General features: G+C 52.2%; 1 protein-coding gene across 1 annotated transcript in view; it reads left to right on the forward strand.

The window, feature by feature from the left end:
• The first annotated feature begins 355 nt into the window (after positions 1–355).
• CD82 (CD82 molecule) overlaps positions 356–26,833 on the forward strand; it is a 64,208-nt gene continuing 37,730 nt past the window's right edge. Inside the window, exons 1-3 of the mRNA XM_064152556.1 lie at positions 356–432; positions 2,788–2,957; positions 3,257–3,653. The gene's annotated coding sequence lies outside the window, so the exon portion shown is untranslated. The remainder of the gene's footprint in view (positions 433–2,787; positions 2,958–3,256; positions 3,654–26,833) is intronic.

The raw sequence follows: 26,833 nt of genomic DNA on the forward strand, positions 1-26,833 counted from the left end.
CCAGATGTAATCCCCAAGGCAGGTATTCAAGAAATGTGTGGACATGGCACTTTGGGCCATGGTAGTCTTAGGTTGAAGGCTGGACTCAACAATATTAAAGCTGTTTTTCAACTAAAACCATGACTTTAAGCCTGGCTGTAAGTGAGTGTTCAGACACTGCCCATCCCAGTCCTGGTTTGACTGGGATGAAGCCAGGGCCAGCAACGGTGCAGAGGCTGTTAGCAGTTTGAAGTTGAAGCTGAGAAGGGCTCAAGCCAGGGCAGTGGCCCTGAGCTGGCTCAGGTGTATCCCATCCCAGAAACATCATGCTCAGTATAAAAGGGGAAATTGAGAGAGGAGTGCTTCTTCTTTATCCTCCTGCTTCTGCCCATCTCTGGAGGGTTCTGCTCACCATGCTACTCCTGTTTGTTGTGACTGCCACATGTTTCCTGGGTATGGTTTTGTACTGGCGTGACTTTTGCTGTTTCATGAAACACCTGTTTTCATTTCAGCCCATGAGGTCTCCTCTCCTTTTCCTGATCCTCTTTCTCTGCTGCAGAGGGGTTGTGGGGTGATAGAGCGACTGCTGTAGCTTAGCCCTCAGTAATTCTGATGCAAAACTTGTCCTCAGTTTAGACACTAATAACTGCCCCTACAGCTTTTCTGGTATGAGTGGGGAGCTTGAGCAATGTTAGGTCCCTTTGCAAACCGTGAGTAGCCTGGTCTTGCTTTGGCCAGCTGCAGAAACAGGTGGTGAAACCACACCTAGAAAAGCCCCTGTGCAAAAGCAGTTATTTCACTTCCACCTTATCATTCTTGTTCTGCTTCAGTGCTGATCTTTCAACCACCTCTTCCTGGGTGAGCCTATGGGCCAGCTGCAGCTGATGGGCCTGCAGTGACCTACTGGGGGCACTGAGGAAGCTACACAGCCTGCAGCCCCCTCCTGCAGATGACCATGTTGTCCCAGGTGCATGAATTGTAGTATTGTAGAATGGTTTGGGGTTGGAAAGGACCTTAAAGATCACAGACTAGAATCATAGACTGGTCTGGGTAGGAAGTGACCTCTGAAGCTTGACTAATCCAACACCCTCTGCAGTCGGCAGGCACAGTCTCAGCTAGATCAGGTTGCCCAAACTCTTCTTGAGCCTCACCTTGAGTATCTTCAGGGATGAGGCTTCAACCACCTCCATGGGACACCTTCCATCAGACCAGACTACTCAAGGTCCTATCCAACCAGGCTCTGGACACTGCCAGCATTGGATCCTCCACAAGAAGGACTTATGTGACCTGTGCTTACCCATTACAGATGTTCTAAAACTACCTGAAAGGAGGTTGCAGTGAGGTGGGGGTTGGTCTCTTCTCCCTAGTATCAAGTGATAGGACAAGAGGACATGGCTTGAAATTGTCCCAGGGGAGGTTTAGGTTGGAGATGTGGAAAAGTGTCTTTGCTGTAAGAGCAGTCAGGGATTGGAATAGGCTGCCCAGGGAGGTGGTGGAGTCACCATCCCTGGGGGTGTTCAAGAAACCTGTGGTTGTTGCACTTTGGGACATGGTTTAATGACCATGGTGGTGATGGTTGGACTTGATGATCTTAGAGGCCTTTTCCAACCAAAACAGTTCTATGATTCCATAAATAATCCTGCCAACATTGTCTGCTGGATGATGTACAGGTTTGGTGGGAAGGCTGCTGAACAGCACTGCTGCAAGAGAGAATGAAATATGTGTTTAGTCCTGGTGCCAGAAAACAAGAACAGGAGCTGAAGGGAGAAGCTTGAGCTGGATGGGGCTCTGAGCACAAGAACTAAACCCAACTGAATGCAGTGAATAAAAGGTAGCATAGGAAAAGGCATTAGGAAAGTTTACATCAAAGTCTGGTGGCACAGTGAGGAACCACCCTGCAGGCACAGAAAGGTGACTGAGAGGCATCTTGTAAGGAAAGGTCAGATGGCCACTGTACAGCTGTCTCAGTTACAAAGGCCAAATGGGGTTTTGCAGTCCCCAGCAGGGAGGATCAGGGCCTTGAGCTGCATGAACTTGCTGTTCCATCTCCTGGCAGGACAGTGGGAAACACAAAAGGGAAATAAACACAAGAAATAGGTAGAAGGAAGAAATTGTTCATGCTGAGTATAGTGAGAGCCTGATCCAAGTTGCTCAGAGAGGCAGTAGAAGACTCATCCCTGGAACCATTCCAGGTCTGGTTGTTTGAGGCTCTGAGTAGCCTGCTTTAGTTGCAGATGAGGTTGAACTAAAGGATCTTTAAAGGTCCCTTGTGACCCAAACCATTCTATGGCTTGGTTTTAGTGTCTCTGAAATGAGGTTTTCAAGACGACCATGTTATTGCTACCAGAGCCTTGTTGCTATGATTTTTACTCCTGCTCTGCCAGGAGATTAGAGGCAGGGTCTCATCGGGCTCATTATGCCACAAGCCAGGAAGAAAACGCTGGTGCTGTGAGCTTGCTGCCTGCCGCACAAAGCAGGGAAAAGCCAGAGGAAACAATGCAATGACAGTGCTCAGCAGGGCAAACAGCAGCCACAGCACATCAGCACTTGGCCGTCACGGTGCTGTAATCACTGGGGCAAGCCAGAGCTTCACGGGGCTCGGGTGAGGAACAATGCAGCAACCGTGATGATATTTACAGGGTTTACCAGGGCAGCAAAATTGCCCATTGGAAAAAGTCTGAGTAGGTCATCAGGCTTGCTTTCACCTGGCACAGAGCCACAGATGATGGCATGGAGGTGCTGGGTAGGTGATTGAACTTGATGATCTTAGAAGTCTTTTCCAACCTTAATAATTCTGTGATGTTGCAGGAACAGACAAGCTGTCTGCAGCTGTACCTACCTGCTTGATAGGTCACAAAGGGAGATCATCATGTGAGGCAGGTGACCAGCAAACACAGCCGGGCATGGACAAAGACCCTGCAGCAGGACCTGCGGGAGAGGAGTAATGAGAACTGGTTCCAGCTGGAGAGGGCAAGCAGGTGAGAAGGGTGACAGGAGTTTCGCTCTGGTGGGGAGTGGAAAATCATAGCACCATGGAGTGGTTTGGGTTGGAAGAGACCTTTCAAGGCTAGCTAGTCCAATCCCCCTGCAGTCAGGAAGGACATCTGCAACTAGAGCAGGTTGCTCAGAGCCCTGAACAACCTCACCTGAAACCGTGCCCACCTCTATGGGCAACCTGGGACAGGGACTCGCCACCGTCGGTGTAAAACAGGTCATTTGTCTACTCTGCATCTCCCTCTTTTAGTTCAAATCATCACCGCATGTCTTGTCACAACAGGCCCTGCTCTAAAGTCTGATCCCGGCTTTCTTCTTGGCTCCTCGAAGCACTGAAAGGCCACCAGCAGGGCACCCTGCAGCGTCTCCAGGCTGCACAACTCCACCTCTCTCAGCCCGGCCTCACACAGAGGTGTGATTTGCTTCGAGCGGAGCCTAGAACCGGCCCGGGCTGTGAAACGCTCCGGAACACAACACACAGGCCCCATCAAGCCCGGGCGGAGGCGCCGGCTCTCGGCAGCCTCCCACGCCGGGGCCGGGGAAGGAGGGGGGGGGGGAGGTGGTCCGCGGTCCGCCCGCCCCGGGGCCGGCCCAGCGCAGCCGCCGGCTCCGCCCCGCCAGAGCAAGGGCCACAGCGGCGGAGGAAGGAGGGGAGAGGAGCCGAGAGCCGAGCCGAGCAGGTAGGTGCGCTGCAGGGTGGCCCAGGGGCGGCGGTGGGGGCCAGGGCAGGAGCAGCTCCCCCAGGACCCCCCGGTGGCGGCGGTGGGGGCCGGGGCAGGAGCAGCTCCCCCAGGACCCCCCGGTGGCGGCGGTGGGGGCCGGGGCAGGAGCAGCTCCCTCATGGCCCTCCAGGGGCGGCGGTGGGGGCCGGGGCAGGAGCAGCTCCCTCATGGCCCTCCAGTGGCGGCGGTGGGAGCCGGGGCAGGAGCAGCTCCCCCAGGACCCCCCGGTGGCGGCGGTGGGGGCCGGGGCAGGAGCAGCTCCCTCATGGCCCTCCAGGGGCGGCGGTGGGGGCCGGGGCAGGAGCAGCTCCCCCAGGACCCCCCGGTGGCGGCGGTGGGGGCCGGGGCAGGAGCAGCTCCCTCATGGCCCTCCAGGGGCGGCGGTGGGGGCCGGGGCAGGAGCAGCTCCCCCAGGACCCCCTGGTGGCGGCGATGGGGGCCGGGGCAGGAGCAGCTCCCTCATGGCCCTCCAGTGGCGGCGGTGGGGGCCGGGGCAGGAGCAGCTCCTTCATGGCCCTCCAGGGGCGGCGGTGGGGGCCGGGGCAGGAGCAGCTCCTCCGGGAGTCGTCCGGGCTCGCAGTCTGGGATCACCCGGGGTGGGTAAGTGGCTGAAGCCAGCCTCACCCTGCTCGTAGTGTGTGCCCCTTGGGACCGCGTTGGATGAGTGAGGTAGGGCTCGAAGGACTCGTCTGCAGGTGCGGAGCAGCTGGTGTCGGGCAGGAGCGGTGCCCGCGGGCTGCGTGGGCTATTGCTGGAAGGTGCTTTTGGCAAGGCAAGGCCTCATCTGCAAGCTGGCAGAGCTGGGCAGTGCTGCTGTCTGGAGGGGTTGCTGAAGTGGAGATTGGATGCCCCTTCCTAGCATTTTTACCCCGGTTAGGACGGCAGAAATCTGGCGCTGGCCCAGCCTGCTGTGTCTCTTCTTGCTTTCCCCCACAGACACACTTTTTAGGATCCCGGTTCAGAGCCTTTCAGTAGCTGGGTAGGTGTTGGCTGTGAATGGCCTTGCAGAATCACTGAATGTCTGGTTGGTTGGAGCCTTTCAGCAGCTGGGTAGATGTTGGCTGTCTTGCAGTGTGGCTGCTAACAGAATATCTGCAGTTGAAAGAGACCTTCAAGATCAGCTTGTGGACGCAGGCATAAAGGTTTGTTACAGCCTACCTGGGACGCCTTTCTGCTCCAGAGCAGGAAAGCTTTGCTCTGTGAGTGCTTCAGCAGAAAGTGGAGCACTCTGTACAGAGGAGAAAATTGAAAAGGGGATGGAAAACTATACATCCTGGAATCTAAATTTGTTGGCTTCATAAACTGTAAAGCTAGTCCAGGATGAAGTGTTCCTATGTCTTGGGCCAGCTCTGGTGTTTCCATCTTGTGCATGAGATGAGAGCTTGCAACTTGACCGTGCAAGGGAGGGACCGAATGTCCTACTGCAGTGTTGTCAGGTGTGGTGGTGAGCAGAACAGCTCCTGGAGATGTTTAGTGCTGCTGCTGGCAGGAGGGATTTGCAGGGACCTAACCTGTCAGAGCCTCTTTGCTAATGTCCCTGTGCTTCTGTGCAAGGGTGCTGTCTTGGAATCTGCCATCACTGACACATCCTCACCATGGGAGACTTTTCTTTGACCTTGAGCAGCTTGGGCTTGAGAAAAATCCCTGTCAAAGCCTGAGGCTTGAGCCTGCTGCTGTGAAGCTTGCTTGTGGGATGTGGGTAGATTCAGACTGGATGTTAAGAAGTTCTTCACCATGAGGGTGCTGAAACACTGGAACAGGTTGCCAAGGAGGTGGTGAAAGCTTCATCCTTTGAAGTTTTTAGGACCAGTCTGGATGTGGCTCTGAGCAACCTGTTCTAGTGTGAGGTATCCCTGCCAGTGTCAGGGGGATTGGATCTGGATGATCCCCAAGGTCCCTTCCAGCCCTGACAGTTCTATGATTCTGTTCCATGAAACTCATTGAGCAGAGCTTGTGGGTAGGATCCTTCTGGTGGACCACAAGGTTTAACTTGTAGAACCATGGCTCTGAAAATCTGGAGGGAGGAAGTGTCTTGATGGAGTGCTGCTCTGTGCTGATGTCATAGAGGTTCATCTTGACAAACAAGCTATAAAAGTGACAAATTGCTCTGATCTTAGGAAACTTGAGTCACGAACACTGAGTGTCAAGGTATTAATGGGGGAGGAGGGCACTGGCAGTGACCTGTTCTGTGATGTCATTGGGGTGGAGACAGTCATGCTGCTGTCTTGTCACAGGATCTCTTTGCAGTTGCTACTGGTGGTTCTTAATGTTTGTGCTTGTTTTCTGGTCCTTTGGCTGGAGCAAGAACTTCTGTGCCGACAGCTGTGCTTCTGAAGTAATCCACAGGTGCTTGGTCATGTCAGGCTGGCATATGGGTGGAAAGGACCTTTGCCAGCTACTCTGCAAGCCAATGTGTGGGTTTGGAGTGGCCCAGGGAAGTAGACAATTTCTTACTCTTCATGTCTTTCTTTTAACACCTCTCTTCTAGAAGTATCTTGCTTCTCTGGGCCCAAGTTCCTCTTGTCTTGGGCTTCTCTGTCCTTGCCTAGAGCTCCAGAGATGACATCCTTGTCCCTTTTGCTGCAGGGCAGGGGTGGTTGTGTGTAATCTTGCAGCAATCACTCAGTTCCTTACCTGTATGTGACAGAAATAGAGCAAGATGCAAGCTGGGTGCCTAGAGAAAGCTCTCCCTGTGGGAGATCTCTACCCTGCTGCATGGAAGCTCCTCCCTTAAGAGGATTTAGCAGCTTTAATGATGCAGCTCATCTGGACACTCTTCATTCCTGTTATTGTCTCTATTTTAGCTCTTGGGGGACAGGCAGGTGTGACATGACCTACAGCTGTGAGTTGGTGCTGGAGATGCTCTACCAGGGCCTTCCCACAGCTCCATGGAGGCTTCCTACCCTGCTTTATGGAGATTTCCCATTCGTGCTGCCCAAACTTGTCTCTGCCTCAAGTTCCAGGAGGTGCAGGGAGAGGAGTTTTGTGAAATCCTTCACCTGACTAGCTGAGGAAAGGTTTTATTCCTTTCCTTCATCTCTTGGTCCTCATGTCACAGCTGTGAGGCAGCAAGGGACCACTCAGGACTGCACACATTCGCCCAGTAGGTGTTTTAATCGGTGAGGGGCAGGGGCCCTTCCACAGACCTCTGCTAAGTACCAGCCCCAAGGTGTTTTCCCACTCAAACCATGGCTGTGGTTCATGGTGCCTGCCGGCACTGTGCAGCAGAGGCAAAGGTGCTGCCCCAAGGACCTCAGGCTCTGTTACAGGAAAGCCAAGGTGATGCTGGGAGGTGGACCATGCCCCATGCTGTCTGAGGTGCTAAATACTGCTCCACTTTCATATTGCTTCTGGCTTGGCATCCACTTTGCTCCTGGTCTCCTCTTTATTTCTATTCACTGGTGAATGGGAGGTGCCAGCACAGGTCTAGCAGGGCTTGAGGTCTGTCTGGAGGAGCTGGCAACACTTGCCTGTGCCACCAAGGGATGATTGGAGTCTCAGTTCTTGCACTTCTTCCTCAGTTTCCTCTTTGGGAAGACTTATGTGCATCAAAATGAACTTCTTTCTGCCAGGACCTCTGCCCCTTGCTCTATAGTGCCTTCACATCTCTGGAGGGGGAGCACCATATCTGTGTCTCCTCCTTGGAAGCATAGGGTGGATTTGGTTGGAAGAGACCTTTAAGTTCACTGAGTTCAACCATTAACCCAGCACTGCCAGCTCACCACTCAACCATGTCCCTCAGCACCACATCTACACAGATTTTAAATACCTCCAGGGTATACCGCTGCCCTGGACAGCCTGTTCCAGGCCTTGACAACTCTTTTGGGGAAGAAATTGTTCCTCACATCCAACCTAAATATCCCCTGGCACAACTTCAGGCCGTTTCCTTTTGTCCTATTGCTTCTTCCTTGGGAGGAGAAGCTAAGCCCTGCTTTGTCCTACCTTCCTTTCAGGATGTGGTAGGGAATGAGAAGGTCTCCCTTGTCCTTCCCTGACTTCATTTGTCTCTGAACATGCTTCCACGACATCCTGAGATGTGGAGTCCTGCCCTGTGGCTGTCACCTTTGGGCTAAGGAACAGACTCGTTCTTGCACTGCTGCTGGTGTCAGAGGAATGCGGAAGGAGAGCTTTCCCTGGGCAAATGATTAACCACACCTAGGTGAGGGGATGGCTGCCTGAGCCACCTTCTGTAGGAGCTGCAGTCCTCAACCAGACACTTCTGTCTCGTCTAGTGCCTCTGTGCTCTAAAAGAGGGAATGAAATGGAGGCAAGGCTCAAAATTGCACCCTCTGCCTGGCATGGCGAAAGGACTGGTGGGGGAGGCAGAGCCAGCACCGGCAGTTCCTTCAGCCTGTTTGCCAAAAGTTCCGGGAAGCACTGAGGCAGGTGGTGGCTGACTGGAACCCAGACTTGGTGAGGAGGGAAGCACCAGGAGCTGTGTGCTGGAGATGGCTTCGGGCACAGCTGGTGTGTGCTGATGGGTTGAGAGCGAGCTGGTTTGCTGCCTCTGTGGGCAATGCTGCGAAAGGGACTGCCTAGGAGGGGGCAGCCCCAAAAAGGGATAAGCCAGTGTGGCCTGCTGGGGTGGGGAAGGCTGCCAGCACAATACCTCTGTGTGTGTCGTCCTGGCCAGGCTCTTTTCAGTGCTGTTCGGTGGCAGGACACAGACAGCAGGCATAAACTGGAACCCAGGAGGTTCCACTTCAACATGGGAAGCTTCTTTGGTGCAAGCGTGCTGGATGGTGGTTTGAGGGTCACACAGTAAATAGAGAGGAGGGAGGGAAGGAGGCTGAGCTGAGGGCAGGTTTGGTCCTGTGGGAAGAGGCACATGCATGGGCTGTCTGGCTGACTGCTCCAGTTCTTTTTTCTCCTTGATGGAGCTTTGGAATTGGGACAACTCCATTTAAAGGCAAATCAAATCAAAGTGCAGTGCATCTCCTTCATTTCTACCACTTGCTACTGAGGAAAGTGGCCTGGCTGCCTAAGGAGCTCAGGAGCTGGGTAAGGCCAGCTCTCCTGTGCCACCAGGAGTGCTGATGGCATTGAAAGGTGCTGCTGAGCTGCGGCTGTAGCTTCTCTGCTGCAGCTCCTCTGCAGCCAACTGGTAGATGACAAAAGCACTCTTCTCCCCTCTGCTGCAAAATGGTTTCTGGCTTGTAAGCAGCTCGCTCATCGCTCCCAGGATGATGATGATAATCCCATAGCCTTTTGCACTGGAGAGATGCTGATCTGGGAGAAGCTGTGTACATTAGGAGATCCAGCAGCCTGGAGACTTAAAGTTATATAATGCACAGTTCCCCTCACAGGGGGAGTAATTCTGCTTCAGGCAGAGGGAGGTGTCTTGTGTGCAAGCAGAGAATGGCTGCTCACTTGCCCACATCTGGAGTCCAGCACTGCCCTTAGTCCCTTCTGCTGTTGCCAGGGGGGCAGCATGAAAAAGCAGGGAGAGGAGCTGGCTTACAGAGGTTGGGTGGTGGTGGCAAACTGGTAGGAGTAGCTAATGTGCTGTCAGTGCTGTGCTGCTGTTCAGACAGTCCTGGACAGGCTGCAGAGTTGGGGAGAGAGGAACCTTGTGAAGTTCAGTAAGGGCAAGTGTAGAGTTCTGCACCTGGGGAGGAATCACCTCCTGCACCAGCACAGGTGAGAGGTTAACCTGCTGGAAAGCAGCTCTGCAGAGAAGGATCTGGGAGTGCTGGTGGGCAACAAGTTCACCATGAACCAGCGATGTGCTGTTATGGACAAGAAGGCAAATGGGATCCTGGGGTACATGAAGATGAATGTGGCCAGCAAGTTAGAGAGAGATTTTTCTTCCCCTCTACCCTAGTGAAGTCACGTTTGGAGTACTGGATCCAGATCAGGGGAGGGAACTAGACAGAATCCAGTGCAGGAGGCTACAAAGATGCTGAGGGGCCTGGAGCATCTCTGTGAGGAGGAAAGACTGAGAGCCTTGGGGCTATTGAGCCTGGAGAAGAGCAGCCTGAGAGGGAATCTGAGTAATGCTCAGCAACAGCTACAGGGTGAGGGGCAAGAGGATGGAGCCAGACTCTTCTCAGTGGTGCCCAGCAACTGGACAAAGAGCAGCAGGCACAAGCTGGAACCCAGGAAGGTCCATGTGAACTTGAGGAGAAACTTCTTTGTTGTGAGGGTGCTGGAGCCCTGGAGCAGGCTCTCCAGAGAGGTTGTGGAGCTTCCTTGTCTGGAGAGATTCCAAAACCCCCTGGCCATTGTGCTCCTGGGCAAGCTGCTATGGGTGCCCCCGCTTTAGCTGGGGGGGGGTTGGACTGGGTAATCTCCAGCGGTTCCTTCAGTCCCCCACCATGCTGGGATTCTGTTTCTGGGCCCTGGTACCATGCTTCTGGTGTGGTGCAAAGTGAAGCTGGTCCTGTGCCTGCTGAGTGTCAGTGGGGACTGAAGCTGCTAGGGATGATTCAGCCTTGAGTGGCTTTGCTGGAAGGTCCTTAACTTTCTATTGTGCTCTACCCAGTAAACTCTGTCTGCTGTCCCCTTACTCCCATTCTTCTGTGTCTTGTGATCATGGAGCTAGGCTCCCTCTTCATACGGAAGCATGGGTTCAAAACATGAACCCATATATGCCCCATCCCTGGAGGTGTTTAAGGCCAGGCTGGATGTGGCTGTGGGCAGCCTGCTCTAGGGTAGGGTGTCCCTGCCCATGTCAAGTGGGTGGGAACTAGATGATCCTTGCAGTCCCTTCCAACCCTGACTGATTCTATTCTGTGATATTGTGCTGGACATGGACTCGGGAGTCTGCTGACCTGCAACCTCTGCCCAAGCAGGGCCAGGAAGTCTCTTGCAGCATCTGTTTTGGATGCTTGAAGAAGCTGAGTCTTCAAAAGGCAGGCATCAGAGTTCTAATTTTGCTCATCTTTGAAGCCTTCTCTGGGGAGGAAGGGGAAAAAACCCAAACCAGACAAAACACAGCTTCCTGGTTGTATTTTCCCAACAGCCTAAGAAGCTTCTGGGCTCTTCTTTGCATTCAGGTCCCTTTCTAATGCAGGTTTGTGGTGACACTGCCCATAGAATAGCTAAAGAGCCCTTTGAGTTGTGCAGTGGATCTGCTTGTTCCCCAAGGAAGCTCTTTTAATTAGAGGAGACTTCTGCTGGGCACAGCAGTGCCAAACCACTGTGCTGAGCCACATGAAGCAAAGTTCAGCCCCTCTGCTCCCCAGGGATCTGCTGTGCCTTGCTGCTGATAGTGCACGGGAGCCAGAGGGGAAGCTGTGGGGTGCAGTGGAGGTCCCCAGAGGCTGGGCATGAGGGGAAGTGGAGCCCTGTGGGGCAGATCAGCTTTGTAAGTGAGCCCTAATCTCTCCATGAGGCTTCTCCTAAGGGGTGGGAGGTGAAGCCTGATGTGAGGGGACCCAACAGCTCAAAGTTTCCTCTTGCTCCTGCTTCTGGGGGCAGATCTTGTGACTCATGGCTTCCTGGAACGAAACTGAGGTGAGCAAAATGCTGCTGCCGAAACTGTGGAAATTCCTTGCTGTCAAAAGTGGCATGGAAGTGGTTGCTGCTTCAGCAGAAGAGGCTGTCTGAAGGGAGGGCTGTTCTGAGGAGCAGCAAACTTCTTTAATGCCTGAGCCCAAGACCTCAAAGGCTCCTCTGAGCCGATGCTGGTGGGCTTGGAGCCTGGGCGCTTCTGCATTCATGCCCCATCTCTGCTGCAGCTCCCGAGTCTCTCAGAGTGGTTAAGACTTGATACTATAGTAAACCACTAAGTTCTTGCTTTGCAGAGCTGCAGGTAGATGGGAAACCTCTTCCTAGCCCAGCTGTCAGCTGAGACCAGGACCTACCAGCGTGTGTGCAAGTAGATGGCTGAGCACTCAGTGTTGTCCTGGAGAAACCTCAACAGTTGTTCCTTGTTTGCCCAGCAGAGAGACAGCTTCCTCCACAGGGTGGTTGCTGTCAGGAGGAGGAAGAGCAGTGTGTGGGCTGAGCCAGGACAGCAGTTGTGTTCCTGCTGTGATGGCTGATGGTAGCCCCCATGCCCACAGGCTTCATGGAGGGCTTTTGGCATTCTGTGGTGCGTGGCTCTCCTCCTGGCAGAGGAGCAGCTGGGCTGGGTGGCAAGCTGCTGCACTAAGGAGTGAATGCAGAAAGAGCCTTCTATCTCAGCCATGACCTGCTCAGTTAGCAAGGATGAGGCTCCTTGCTGTTATTGGGTGTCATTAGTGAGTTTGACTTGATTAAAAACGATAGAACTGATATGATGTAGGAACAGCCACAGAATTGTTTAGGCTTGAAGAGAACTTTTAAGGTCATTGAGACTGACTGCCAGGTCACCGCTAAACCGTGCCCCACAGCACCACATCTCCAAGGCTGTTAAACCCCTCCGGGGGTGAGGACTCCCCCACTGCCCTGGGCAGCCTCCTTCAGGCCCTGATAATCCTTTTGGGGAAGAATTTTTTTTCCTGATGTCCACCCTAAATGTCCTCCTGGGCAACTCAAAGCCATTTCCTCTCAAGAGCACCACATGGTGGAACAGATGGAAGTAAGAAATAAATATCTCCTGGATAAAAGCTCTTTCAAGAAGGAATGACCTCAAGTTGCCATTGGGTAGGTTTAGACTGGACATTAGGAAGAATTATTTCCCAGCAAGAGAGTGGTCAGGCATTGAAATGGGTTGTCCAGGGAGGTGGTGGAATCACCAACCCTGGATGTGTTGAAAAGTCATTTGGATGAGGTGCTCGGGGCTATGATTTAGGGTACAATTTGCAGAGTAGGGTTCTGGGTCGGGCTTGGTGATCCAGAGGGGCTTTTCCATCCTGAATGTTTGGGTTTTCTTAAATAGGTGTCTCTGGAGTTGTCTTTTCCCCACCATATTCACAGGCTCACAGGATATCAGGGGTTGGAAGGGACCTGAGGAGATCATCGAGTCCAACCCCCTGCCAGAGCAGGACAATGCTATCTAACACAGAGCACAGAGGAACACATCCAGACAGGCCTTGACAGCCTTCACAGAAGGAGACTCCACAACCTCCCTGGGGAGCCTGTTCCAGTGCTCTGAGACCCTTACAATAAAGAAGTTCCCCTTGTGTTGCAGCAGAACCTCCTTTGCTGCAACTTACACCCATTGCTCCTTGTCCTGTCCCAGGGAGCAGTGAGCAGAGCCTGTCCCCCCACTCCTGGCAGCCTTCAGATACTTATAAACATTGATCTAATCCCCTCTCAGCCTTCTCTTCTCCAGACTGAACAATCCCAGGTCCCTCAGCCTCTCCTCATAAGACATGCCTTCCTCCAGTTCCCTCATCATCCTCATAGCCCTCCACTGGGCTCTTCCCAGCAGATCGTTGTTCCTCTTCAACTGAAGAGCCCAAAACTGAACACAGTATCCAAGATGAGGTCTCAGCAGGGCAGAGTAGAGGGGGAGGAGAACCTTCCTTGACCTGCTGGACACACTCCTAATACACCCCAGGATCCCACTGGCCTTCTTGGCCCCGAGGGCACATTGCTGTGCCGTGGATAACTTGTTAGCCATATTCTTCTTGCATTGCTCCACCTAAGAGTCTCCTGAAATGCTTGCACTCTAAGTTTAGGAGACCCTTTCAAGAAGGTGGAAAAAGCCTCTCTTGGTTTGAGTTCAGCTGAACCCCTTTTCCAGACTGCTTCAGGCCCCAAGGAGGCCTCTCCTTTTCCCAAAGCTTTGCTGTCTCTGTTCCCTGCCAAATTCCTGGGGAACTTATCCCATATGTCTGTTCCTCTCGGCTGCCCTGCGTAACCTACGCACGTGGTGCTGGCTTGATGGCTTTCCTGGAGCTTGTTTTGGGTGGTGGTTGGTGGCAGGGAGATGATCCTAACTGCAGGTGGCAGGTCTATAATTGAGGCATGTTCTCACATTGCGCTAATTAAGTTGCTCCAATTAAATCTGCTGGGATTACCTGCCTGGCAATGTGGCAGTCAGCAGGGTGTTGCTGGTCATGGCCTCCAGGACCATCTTCAGCAGAAGGAAAACCAAAAGGTTCTGAGCATCTTTTCCAGCTGGCCAAGCACTTTCTAGAAGCTTCCTTTGTTTTCCAGCTTTGTCTGCTGAGATTGCAGAAGGAAGGAGGTTGGAAGGCACCTCTGGAGTTCATCTAATCCCAACCCCTTGCTAAAGCAGGGTGGCTTAAAGCAGGCTGCACAGGATGGTGATTTCTTGTTTAACCTCCTGAAATGCTGCAGCTGGGCAGGAGACAGCTCTGCTGCAGCTTCTCTGACAGCTTGTGCTGAGTCGCTCTTGCTCCTCACAGTGCTGCCCTTTGCACAGTTGCACAACGCAGCTCTCTCTCCTGCTTTCTTCCTGCTCTTGGAAGAGTTTGGAGTGAGGAGGCTGCAAGAGGAGTTTCCAGAGGAGACTGCTGTGCAGAGGTGGGAGGAAAAAGTGCCAGACAGTGCTGCCGTACATCTTGGAAATGGTACAACAGCCTCTGCCAGGACTTGGCTATTCCAGAGTGCAGGAGCACTGTGAGGAGGAAGGACTGAGAGCTGGGGCTGTTGAGTCTGGAGAAGAGCAGCCTGAGAGGAGATCTGGTCAGTGGTGGAGGTGGAGGGCAAGAGGATGGGGCCAGACTCTTCTCAGTGGTGCCCAGCGACCGGACAAAGAGCAGCAGACGCAAGCTGGAACCCAGGAAGGTCCATGTGAACATGAGGAGAAACTTCTTTGTTGTGAGGGTGCTGGAGCCCTGGAGCAGGCTGTCCAGAGAGGTTGTGGAGTTTCCTTGTCTGGAGACATTCCAGCACCCCCTGACCATTAGGCTCCTGGGCAAGCTGCTGTGGGTGCCCCTGCTTTAGCAGGAAGGTTGGACTTGGATGGTCTCTGGAGGTGCCTTCCAACCCCAACCATGCTGGAATTCTATAGAGCATGAAATTGCTGTTAAACTGCATCCTCAGAGTGACCAGACCAGAGTGTGCTTTGCTCACATTGATGATATTGGAGGGATGATGTGGATTGAGATGGAATTTTTGAGTAATAAAGGGATGGCTCCAAACATCTACACTTTGAACTCTTGTAATTCAGGGGTTTTCTTGCCCTTCTGACCTCTCAAAGTCACCGTTTTGCCTGAGACAGAGTCCCTTCCTCTAAAGCTTTTTATAGCTCTGACTCTTTTCATTGATGCCTCCTGCTATCTGTGGTGTGAAACTCACTCAGGATGTTGTGAAACGTCTGTCCTCAGAATGTCTGTGATGGTGCTCATCTTGCCAGCAGCCAGGCTGGGCTCTGGTGGGGTGTGGTTGTCTCATGTCACCCCAGGGTGGTCTGGTGGGACTTAGCTTCCCCTAGAGCCAGAAGGAGGTGAGCACAGAGGCTGGGTCCAGCCGTAGCCTCTAGTGGCTGTGTCATCACTGTTGTGAAATGGCTCCATGCCACTTAGTCCACTGAGTCTGGAGGCCCCTGTCTGCCTGTAGCAAATAGCTTTGGGTTCCTTCCACGTCCTCCCTCACCTTGTGTGTCTGGGAAGGACCACGAGGTACTTTGAGAACCTTGTGGCAATCCTATACTTGAAGCTGGCAAACCTGCAACAGGATCCTTCAGATTGTAGAGTGGAAGGCTCATGCTTATGAGCAGACCTTGCTGAAGAGGGGTGAGGGTTGCAGCTGCTGGCCTTGGGTCTTCTAGAATCACACCTGGCAATTCCCACATAGCAGGAGGGGCACAGGATCTGTTCAGCAGCCGCAGGCACACAGCTGGTAAGTGGTGAGAGTGCTGCGAGGAGCAGACAGTGCACCTAGCAAACCCAAGGGTCCTGATACCACAAACAGAAGGGGAAAGGTTTCTGTGAAGAGGCCAAGAAACACTTTTCCATACCAGTAGGATGTTGACTTTCTGGTTGTAGTGGGTCTGCAGTGGCCTTCCAGCTCTGCATGATCTGTGGGGCTGAAGGGTTAAAACCTTTGCTTCCTAAGATGAATGCCTTTCTATCAGCAAAGTGTGTGGTGGTAGGATTAAAGTACACCCTGCTGTATGCTTAAACTGGACTGTGCAAAGTCTACTCTGTCTCCTCTATTGTTCCAGAAAGCTGACTTAGTGCTGAAGCTTCACAGTCACAGCACCAAGCCAGAGGTCTCTTCTCTGCTTGCTTTGTAGTGGGATTTGTTTTTTCCCTGTTAATTCCTTTCTGCCACTTAAGATCATGTGGGTGGGACCCTAAGAGAAGAGCTCTTAAGGAGGAGTCTGGTGCCAGGAGATATTTCCATTCTCCAGTGGGCTGGTGTCCCAGCAGCATGGGATTGAAGTGCTGTGGTGAGCTTGGTAGAGTGTTTGAGCTCCTCCAGGGGCTTCTCCTAAGAAGCAGGAGGGAGTTCTTGTCCTCCTACACGCTCCTGGGTATGCTGCCTCCAGCATGTGGCTTCCACAACATCTGGCTTCAGCTGTGGACTGAGCTAGTGGAAAGCCTGCTGTTGCTGGGAATGCTGATAGATAAGCTGGGCTCAGCTTCTTTCCCAAGCTGAGTGCTGGGCTTGTCACTCAGCCCCTTCCATGCATCTGTGGATGAGGAGGGTCTCAAGGCTCTGCAGCCAGAAAGAAAGTGGAGAGAGACAGAGAGAGGGTGTTTTCAAGTCGCTAAGCTGGGGAAGAACTTCCCCCACCTTGAAGTAAAACTCTTCCCTCTGCACCTTGATGATGTCCTTGCTGATTCCTGGAAAGAGCCTATAAGAATAGGAAACCTCATTTCCTACTTGGGGCAGATGCTGTAACTTCTCAGAACCGTGCTGGGCATGGGTGTGCTGGATCTAAACACTTCCTGGGTGTCTGCCCTGGCAGCTGAGAGGATGGAAGGAACTGCAGATGACTTTTGCTTTGAAAGGGAACTTGACAGCAGAATGTCCTCAGCCTTGACCTCTTACATCGGAGGGGAGGAGGAAGAGATGACAATCTGTGGCACTACCTAGCTCCTACCTCAGTCTGGCCATCTCTGGTGCTGCCTCAGAAGACAGAGGAGAGAAAATGATGTTAGGGCTTTCTTCCTGCAGGGACTTTGTTAGATTTTGGGTGCTTTAGCAGGGAGAGAAGGCTGCTGGATCTCAGAAAGGTATCTCCAAACCAAGTGACGTTGGGAGTTTTATTGTGCAACTCTGCAGAGGGGATTTGTTGACCTCCAAGGCGTTGCTTGCACAAGAAAGGAGGCTGTGGAGCTCATCCTGTGTGCTGGGGATTTCCAGGCTGATGAGTTTGAGGGCTTGGTGACATCCTCTGCCTGCTGCAAAAGCTTGCCTAAGAAGCATACTGCTCATTTGTGCTCCTCCAATTTGAGGTGGAGGAGCTTCTTAGGGGCTTTGCTCTGCCGTGTAGGTGGGAGTAGGGCAAGCCAGCGTGGGGACTGCTAGTGGTGGGGTGGGGTGTCCATTGCAGAGGTTCAGATTTCAGCCTGAGGGTTCCCAGAAGAGAAAACAAAGCTGAGCTGCTCTGGGTTGTAGTCAAGTGACAGAGTTGCCCAACCAGTTTTGTGAAACCTTTTGGGTTTTTGGTTTGTCAGTGGTTTGTGTTATTTCTTTTGTTTTCTGCTCTGCATGCTGCTTTTAGTCAGAGTGGAGACCTCTTTCTGGAGCCTACCTGCAGTCTTCATTGCCCAAATAACATTCTAGTAGGTGGAGAAGAGAACCAGGTCCTCTAAACTGTACTTTTTGGCTCTTTCTTCCGTCTGCTATTTCTGGTAAGTTGTGGTTTGGGGTGTTTTTTGTTTGGCTTGGGTTGAGTTTTCTTTTCTAGGGTAAGAGGAAAACCAAAAGACTTCTGGGACAAGTTGTGGGGTTTTTTTTGGGGGGGTTGTGTTTTCTTGGTTTTTCCTTTTTTTTTTGGCAGGGCTCTGTCTTTGCCCTTACAGAATGGAAAGATTTGCTTCAGTCGGAGAAACGGTGTCCTGCAAGCCTTTGCCTGCTGTGCAGCAATGGGGATAGAGACTGAAAATAGCAAAGGGCTCTCTCACTTTGCTCTTTAGAGGGGCTGAAGACCTACTTAAATGTTGGCTTTCAAACCAAAGTGTGAAGTCCAGATGCTCTTAAAAGTCTGCTTGTACCCTTTGCAAATAGGGAGAGAAACAAAACCAGGCACTTGTAAAACCTGGGCTGGACTTTGATGCCAAGCTGGGAGATGGTTTCTTCTCAACAGTCTGATAGTGCTTTTATAGAGATCTTCTGACTTCCCCTCCCAGCATGCTTCTAACATGGGCATTTCCCTTGTGCACTGTATGCAACATGCAATGAAAGGTGCTCTCCATCCTAGGCACTCCTGTAGCTGCTGTCTAGTCTAGGGGCTGCTGCTTGCTCTGTGGTGGTGCTGAGCCCACAAGCCATCTTGGCTAGCTTGAAGGCTGTTGCTGCTACTGAAGATCAGCAATTGTCTCTAGATGGAATAAGCGATAGTCTGTTCCACAGACCTTCTTTCCTTCCCTTCTGTTTCCAACATGTGCTCTAACTTCCCCTGATACCTTCACAGCATCCCATGGTGGGATTAGAAAGGGAATTCTGGATATCATCCAGTCCAACCCCCTGCTAAAGCAGGGACACCCACAGCAGCTTGCCCAGGATCACAATGCCCAGCTGGGTTCTAATAACAAAGAAATTTCTCCTCAATGTTCAGTTTGTGCCTATTGCCCCTTGTCCTGTCACTGGGCACCACTAGAAGGAGCCTGGCCCTGTCCTCTTGCCCCCCACCCTGTAGCTGTTGCTGAGCATTGCTCAGATCCCCTCTCTGGCTGCTCTTCTCCGATCTTAATAGCCACAGAGCTCTCAGCCTTTTCTCCTCACAGAGATGTTTCAGGCCCCTCGGCATCTTTGTAGCCTCCAGCCCTGTCTTTCTTAAACTGGAGACCTCAAAACTGTGCTCCCAAGTGTGCTCTCAGGACAGAGTAGAGTGAGCTGAGAACCTCCCTTGACCTGCTGATGACCATCTTAAAGCACTCTAGGAGACCAATGGCCTTCTTGGCCATGAGGGTACATTGCTGGCTCATGGTAGACTTTCCTTCATAAAGAATCTAGCTGAATTAGTGAGACACATGTAGTGGTGAAGGGCATGGGTTAGCACCAGACATAGTAGAGTTAGATACTGGTTGGACTTGAGGATCTTCAAGGTCTTTTCCAAGAGTAAATCATTCTCTCTCTTAAGTCTGTGCATCCACAAGCTTGTGGCCTGTTCAAAAAGGGTAACCCCAAACTAGGAGCCTGACTCTTTAGGATCCCTCCTCCTCAGTCCCTTTGTTGTAACTTCTGCAGAGGTGCTTTTTGGAAGATCTCCAGGACAAACATCTTGCTGCTGCTTTCGGGGCCAGTACACAGGTGATAGTAGCTCAGTGGAGCTTCAAGACAAGTTCAGTGAATTCATCCCTGAGTCTTTCACTGCTCTGCAGTTATTTGCTTGCTGGAGCCAAGATGCCCTTCCCACTTGTACCAAAAGTCCCAGGCCTTTGACTCTTTAAGGTCAACAAGATGACTTCCTCAAGGTAGTTGTCTTAAGGATGTGTGGCTGGAACTTGCAGCCTCTGCCCTGAGGGCAGTGCTGTACCTGATGAGGAGGAGACTTAGTAACCTTGTCATTGTTCATTAACCTGTGGTGGTGTGTGAAGCTGTCATGTCTCCTCACTGATGATCAGGAGACCTCCCGATTGCCAAGGGTTTGTTCTTCATGTGCATGGATGGAGAAGCATTCGTGGCAGCTGGGTGTTGTGTGGTACAAGGTCTCAGTCCTGCAGAAGAGGCTGTGTTTCCTCAGATTGTGGCTTCCTGGGGTGCCCCTTCCCTGTCTCTCCTGAATGTGGGTGTTCAGCTTGGAGCTGGAAGGAGAAGTGACCATCCAATGTGCAACTTCTGATCCCCAGCTGGTTTCTGTGGGTCCCTCCCTTGGTGTGCAGCTGATCAGCTTCTGGTTTGTGAATTGGGATAACACTGAAAAAAAACCTGCAGTAGCTTTCAGAATGGCCTTGACCTTAAGTAGTGTGCAAATAAATATCTTCATGGGTTCAACATCTTAAAGGGACCACCAGCCTGCTGATCTCCTCCTAGAGGCAGGTGGCAGTTGCTTTGGTCCAAGGGAGCCAGTTGTGTGGCCAGAGCAGGTCAGTGCAGGCTCCTTTCTCCAGGGCTTCTTGGTCAGTCTGTCTACAGATGAGCCTGGCCAACCTTGGGCACTGCTCTGGTGTGAAAAGAAGGCAGGGAAGTGACACCAGAGAGCTTTAGAGACATCCAAAAGTCCAGCTTGGTAGTGAGGTAGGTATGGAGATGCTGGTGCTTGCCTGTTGTATTTAAGGGGACAGAGGACTAGGCACTGGAAAACCAGTTCTGGTGCTGGTCTGACCTGGTAAAAGCCAACAGCAGCACCACTTCTGTAGGTTCTGCCTTTGTTTTGCCTCCCTGAGGGTTGCTAGTAGAGAGCAACTGGTCAAAGTACCTAGAAAGAACCTGCAGCAGCTTCTTTGTCAGCTATCTTTCCCTTTCCTCAGGGAAGCGAGAGCCTTGTGGGGAGATGGCATCTTCCAGGCCACATAGATAACCCCAAGTCATGTTTGAATGTGTTAGGGCTGACTTTCAGGGCTATGGGAGCATGTGTGCTCTCCTCAGGGCACTGCAGGAGCTTTGCACTTGCCTGTAAAGGTCCTGAGACAGTGCTATCACAAGTCATCTCCTCCAGGTTCTTCCTCCTGGTCTGCTTCTCTTCTTCCCTGGAGCAGGCTGCCCAGGGAGATTGTGGAGTTTCCCTCTCTGGGGATAGTCACAACCCACCTGGATGCGTTCCTGTGTGATCTGTTCTTGGCGATCCTGCTCTGGCAGGGGGGGTGGGCTGGATGAGCTTTCAAAGTCCCTTTCAGCCGCTGACATGCTGTGATTCTTTCACCACACTCACAACTGAGCCCCTTCTTTGTGTTGTTGAGTAATTTGGCTGCTGAGGTGCTTCAGCTGCCAAAGCTCACCGGGAAAAAACTCCTAGCAGGAGGGGAGGGCTGAGCTCTTACGGGCAGAGCTGCGTGGTGTGGGCACGTAGAGCAGCAGCCTGAGCCAAGAATCATCAGCTCCATTGAGCACCAGACATGCAGCACTTGCCAGGAGGGGAGGATCCAGCTGGAGAGAGCAGAATGGCAATTAAAAATTAACTGTGTCTTGCTGGCCACTGATGTGGTTAGAATGTTCATGCACCTTGGTGGTAGGGCTGGGAGGCAGAGGTGTTTGTCTGTCCCTGTATCTTTTGTCCTTTGCCACAGTCACCTTTTGGAGGGAGCAGGGCTGGGTACAGGCTGCCCAGGGGAATTGTGGAGTCTTCCTCTCTGGAGATACTCAAAACCTGCCTGGATGTGTTCCTGTGTGGTCTGGTATAGGTGATCCTGCCCTGGTAGGGCTTTTGGACTGGATGAGCTTTGGAGGTCCCTTCCAGCCTCTAACCTTCTGTGGTTCCATGTGAGTATTGCAAGCTCCTGTGAGAAAAATAACCTCAGAGCAGTGACAGGATGTCTCCTGCTGGCTGTGACAAAGCAGGCCTCTGCCTGCCTCTCCTTGGGCACAAGTGGCCTGGATTTTGTGCTCCACATGCCCCTCTTGCTGTCATCACTGCTGCTGCAAGAACAACAGGGCTGAGAGCTGAAGGTGGTGGAAGGGGCAAGAGGCCATCCCATAGGCAAGGGCTAACAAGCACAAACTTGAACATCAGAAGTTCCATCTAAACATGAGGAGGAACTTCTTCAAGGGTGATGGAGCACTGGAGCAGGCTGCCCAGAGAGATTGTGGAGTTTCTATCTCTGTAGACATTCAAAACCCACCTGGGAATGTTCCTGTGTGACCTTCTGTAGATCTGCCTTGGCGTGGGGTTTGGACTTCATCTCCAGAGATGCCTTCCAAACCTTACCATTCTGTGCTGGTGTAGGACATATCCCATTCCTCCTCCATGGGAAACACTGGGGTCTTGGATTCATTGATGCCTTCCTGGAGTTAGTTCTCCAGGTGCTGAGGCTGAAGGTGATCTGAGAAAGACCCAGGACCAATTAACCATGTTGGGATCCAAGTTTTCATGGCAGCAATACCTCCAAGCAGCGAGCTGATGGATGTGCAGAAATCTTTCTGTGTGTCTTTATGGGATGGGAATTGAAAAGCTTCCAGCAGCTGCACAGATGTGCTGGGTAAACAATTCAGATCATGCCATGCTCTGGGATTCCTGCTGTCTCTGAAGAACTTTCGTGCATCCAGCCTCAAACTCTGAGCAGGGCACCTCCACACTATGGGGACAGGCTGCAAGAGCTGGAGCTGTTCAGGCTGGAGAGGAGAAGGCTCTGGGGAGACTTTCTTAGGACTTTTCAGTACCTGAAGGGGGCTACAAGAAAGCTGGGAAGGGACTTTAGGCAAGGGCTTGTAGTGACAGGACAGGAGGGACTGAATTGAAGCTTGAGGAGGGCAGATTTAGACTGCAGATCAGGAAGAAATTCTTTCCAGTGAGGGTTGGGAGGCACTGGCACAGATTGCCCAGGGAGGTTGTGGATGCTCCCTCCCTGGAGGTGTTCAAGGCCAGGTTGGATGAGGCCTCAAGCAAGCTGGGCTAGTGGGATGTGTCCCTGTCAACAGTGGGGGGGTCTTTGGAACCAGATCTTTAAGGCCCCTTCCAACTCAACCCATTCTGTGAATCTGTGAGGTGGAAAATCAGTATTTTTTCAGGTATGTGAAGCCCTGAAGTGTCTTAAAAGCTTAAAGCAAAGCCCTAAATACCTGCTTCACTTGTGGCTTAGAACTGCACTTTCAATTGTTCCATGGCCAGGAGCTACAGAGGAGGTTTGTCTCCCTATGGCAAGAGGAGAGCAGTGCCACAGTTGTATTCAAAGTTGAAGATGGTGTGTTGTTAACAGAGAGCTAGGAGAGCCCTGAAAGCAATCTGCCATCACCTTAGGCATGTCTTTTTCCACACCAGCTCTTCTCAACTTGATTGACTACTTAGCTGTTTTAGATAACGTGTAGAGATCCAAACAGCCTGGAGAATCTCTTCTTTCCTGACTAATCAAAGGAGTGTGGATGGAGTTGGAACCAGATTGCTTGAAGCAAACCAGCAAGTACTGGAGTGACGGAACACTGGAGCAGGTTGTCCAGGGGATTGTGGAGTCTCCCTCTCTGGAGACATTCAAAATCCACATGGATGTGTTCCTGTGTGATCTCTTCTAGGTGATCCTGCTCTGGCAGGGCTTTTGGACTGGATGAGGTTTGGAGGTCCCTTCTAGCCCCTGATGTTCTGTGATACTGGGAGGTGCTCCTCCAGCTTGAAAAGAAGGAGGTTCAGTAAGGTGTATTATTTAAGTCCTGCACTTAGGTCAGGGCAATCCTAGATATCATTCCAGGCTGGGGGATGATGAAATTGAGAGCAGCCTTGCAGAAAAGTCGACCTGGGGGTGCTGGTGGATGAGGAGCAGGACATGAGCCAACGATGGGCACTTGCAGCCCAGAAGGCCAATGGCAGCATCGGCAGAGGTGATTCTCCCAGTCTGCTCTGGTGTACACCTCACCTAGAGTGCTGTGGCCAGCTCTGGAGCCCTGAACACAGAAAGGATGTGGACCTGATCGAGTGGGTCCAGAGGAGGCCACTGAGATGATCAGGGGGCTGGAGCAGCTCTGCTGTGAGGACAGATTGAGGGAGCTGAGGATGCTCAGCCTGCAGAAGAGAAGGCTCTGAGGAGACCTGACAGCAGCCTGCCAGTACCTGAAGAGACTACAAAAAGGCTGCAGAGGGACTGTTTGCTCTTGTCCTATCCCTGCAGGCCTTTGTAATGGTTTGAAATGAGAGCAGAGCAGATTTAGTTCAGATATTAGGAACAAGTTCTGCACCATGGAGGTGGTGGAACACTGCAACGGCTTACCCAGGAAGGTGGTTGAGGCCCCATCCCTGGAGATACTCATGGTCAGGGTCAACAGGTTCCAAGCAACCTGATCTAGTTGAGGATGTCCCTGCTGACTGCAGGGAGTTTAGACTAGTTGAGCTTTGGAGGTCCCTCCCAACCCATACTGTGATCTGAAGGTAAGTGCCTTGTGCAGGAGGCTGTCTAGCTTAGTCCTTGGCTAGGTTGAAGAGCGGAAAAACACTTGTGTCTCCCCCCACTAGACATTCCTCATTGCATAAGGACCTGGCTGCCTCAGTGTCCTGGTTGGACTGCCAGGCTCCACTTTGTGATGCTATTAATGGGAGATGTGTCTGTGGTGAAGCCAGCAGGCAGCTGGTTGGGAAAGCTCATGTCTTAGTTATCCTCTCTGAGTGCAGCCTTAGGTGTGGGTGCCTGCCAGGGCTAGCAGCCCCGGAGAATGTTCCTCCTGTAGAGGAAAGGAGAGGAGTAGGTGGTTTGAAGGGAGCAGCTTTTGTGCTCTCCTTGCTCACATAGCCCTGTTCTAAGATCCCAACCAAGGGCATGGTACCTTTTGGGTTACAGCTGCTGTGTGGCAGCAAGCTGGTGTAGGGCTGTAGTAGAGCTGCTCTAGTATGAGTAAGACTGTTTGGGTGGAGTTGCTGTTGTTAACCATGGGGAGAAATGCTGTTTGTTATTTAGGTTAAGCATGGACCAGGAGCTCTCAGAGGAGCTTTTCCCTGCAAATTTGAGGGACCTGCTTTGAGCTACTGCTGGATTTGAGGGCTGTGGCCATGCAAACCTGGCTGTGCAGTGAGAGCTCCATAGCTGCAAGGACTGCTAGATGGCTGATAGAAAGCCAGCATGGTGTGGCTTGGAAGGGACCTCTGAGGAGCATCTAGTCTTTTTAAAGCAGCCTCACCCACAGCAGCTTGCCCAGGATTGCAATGTGCAGCAACTGTGGTATCTCTCCAGAGAAGGAGGCTCCACACCTCTCTGGGCAGCTCCAGGGCTTCAGCACTCTCATAGAGGGGATTTTTGTGGTCATAGAATCATAGAATGGCTCTGGTTGGAAGGGACTGTAGAAATCTTCTGCTCCAACCTCCCTACCATGGGCAGGGACAACTGCCACTAGCCCAGGCTGCTCAAGGCCTTGTCCAACCTGTCCTTGGAACACCTTCAGGGAGGAGGCATCCACAATGTCTCTGGGCAGTACATTCCCTGAGTCTCGCAACCTTCAACCTGTAGCACAGCTGCCTGAGTGAGGTTGGCTTCCTGTGCTGCTTTCTCACCTCAGCAGCATCTTGAGCCATCAGCCATGGGCTTAGCACAGGCTCTAGCTATGCTATCCCTCGAAGTTAGAGCAGAAGCAAGTTCTTTACTGTGAGGGTGTGGGAAGCTTTCTCCTGCAGCGAAGTATGAAATGTAAACATCAGACCCTGTGATGAGAAGTGTCCTTGGAGCTTTGAGGCTCCCAGGGGCCTAAGCTGGGAACCATGAGCAACCCACGCACAGCTGTCAGGGGGTGGAATCTGCCAGCCCCTGGGGTGGGCACAGCCCAGGGGGCTGACCCTGGCCAGCCCCCCTGGGTGGGACCCTCAAGGTGTTTACTGTAAGCTAACCTATCTCTGCCTTACACTTAACTTGGAGCCAATCTGTACCTTCCACTTGTACCAATCTCAAGCTAAGTTAGTTGTCTACACCCCCTTTGGGGGCTACAAAGGTCGTTGCATCGCCCTAATAGATCGCACTGCTGCGCAGAAGCCACAGAGTTGACTCTCAGTGCCCCGATCTCTTGCCGCACCAGTCTCCGTCCTCCTACATGAGGGTACTGGGACAGGTTGATGCCCCATCCCTGGAGATATTCAAGGTGAGGCTCAACAGGGCTCTGAGCAAGATGACCTATTGGAGGATGTTCTTGCTGACTGCAGAGGGGATTGAACTCAATGACCTTTGGAGATCCCTTCCAACCCAGACCATTCTATGGTTCATTGCCTTAAGCCCTGAAGTCCAGACTGGTAGCTGGAGGATGCCCACTGCTTGGTGGGAAGACCAGCCAGTTATACCAAGGCCCACGTAGCAGTTCAGCTCTCAAGTTAACCTAAATCTTTAATAGGATTAAGCAAAAGCCTTTGATGGAAACAAAAGCTTGTGCTGGGCTCCAGTGACCCCCAGTACACCCAGATTGGCAGCAGGAGCCCTGCTGGCCTCACTGCTGGGGCTTGCTCTTCTCAAGCCAGACTGGTGATGCCAGCCTAGTGTTGTTCTTCCCCTGGCAGCTTGTTCAGTTTTGAGAGAGAAGCTTGGCAGAGCAGGTTTTAAGGATCTTAGAAGTACTCTGGTGCCTATGCAGGAAACAACTGAGCATGGGGGAAGAAGGCCGAGCCCTGAGATGTTGCCTCACTGGTCCTCCTGCTTTACTCAGCTGTGCTGCTTCTCCAGGAGGAGACTTACTCCTGGTCTGTAGGACTTTCTGTGTTGTCAGATGAGTGGGAATTGAAGTAGCTTGCAGTGACAGAACTATTTGCTGCCTGGGTCCTCTGCTGTAAAGAGCTGATGAGGATCCACTGCTGGTAAGATGCCCCATTTGCAGTGCTGAGAGCAATCTTAGTATCACAGAATGATTCTATTCTATGATCTCTTCTGCTTTACACAGGCTTCAGCCATGGTGATTGAGCAGAGTTAACTTGGACTCAGTTCTGGGCTCCCCAGGTTAAGAGAGACAGGCAACTACAGAGTCCAGCAAAGGTTACAAAGATGCTGAGGGGCCTGGAGCAACTCTGTGAGGAGGAAAGGCTGAGAGCCCTGGGGCTGTCAAGCCTGAAAAAGAGCAGCCTGAGAGAGCTGCAATGCTCATCAAGAGCTAGAGGACCTATAAGGAGCAAGAGGATGGGACCAGGCTCTTGTTAGTCTTGCCCAGTGACAGCACAAGGGGCAATGTACACAAACTGGAGCCCAGGAGGTTCCATATGAACATGAGGAGAAAACCGCTTTGTTGTGAGGGTGTTGGAGCCCTGAAGCAAGCTGCCCAGAGAGGTTGTGGAGTCTCTTTCTCTGGAGAGATTCCAAACCCCCCTGGCCATTGTGATCGTGGGCAAGCTGCTGTGGGTGACCCTGCTTTAGCAGCGGGGTTGGACTGAATGATCTTCAGAGGTCACTTCCAACTCTGACCACACTGTGATTCTGTGGAGTACTTTTTGTGGTGAAGATGCCTTTGCTGGATCTCATCTTGTCCCCTCTCTTGTTTTGTAGCCTCTCCATAGATGTATATTTTTGTGACTGGAACCAGCAAGCTAAGCCCAGTCTTACCAGTGCTCCCAGGCTGCCTTGAATTTGCAAGGCGGGCTATGG

This window comes from Pogoniulus pusillus, chromosome 1, assembly GCF_015220805.1.
Source record: "Pogoniulus pusillus isolate bPogPus1 chromosome 1, bPogPus1.pri, whole genome shotgun sequence".
Lineage (NCBI taxonomy): Eukaryota > Metazoa > Chordata > Aves > Piciformes > Lybiidae > Pogoniulus > Pogoniulus pusillus.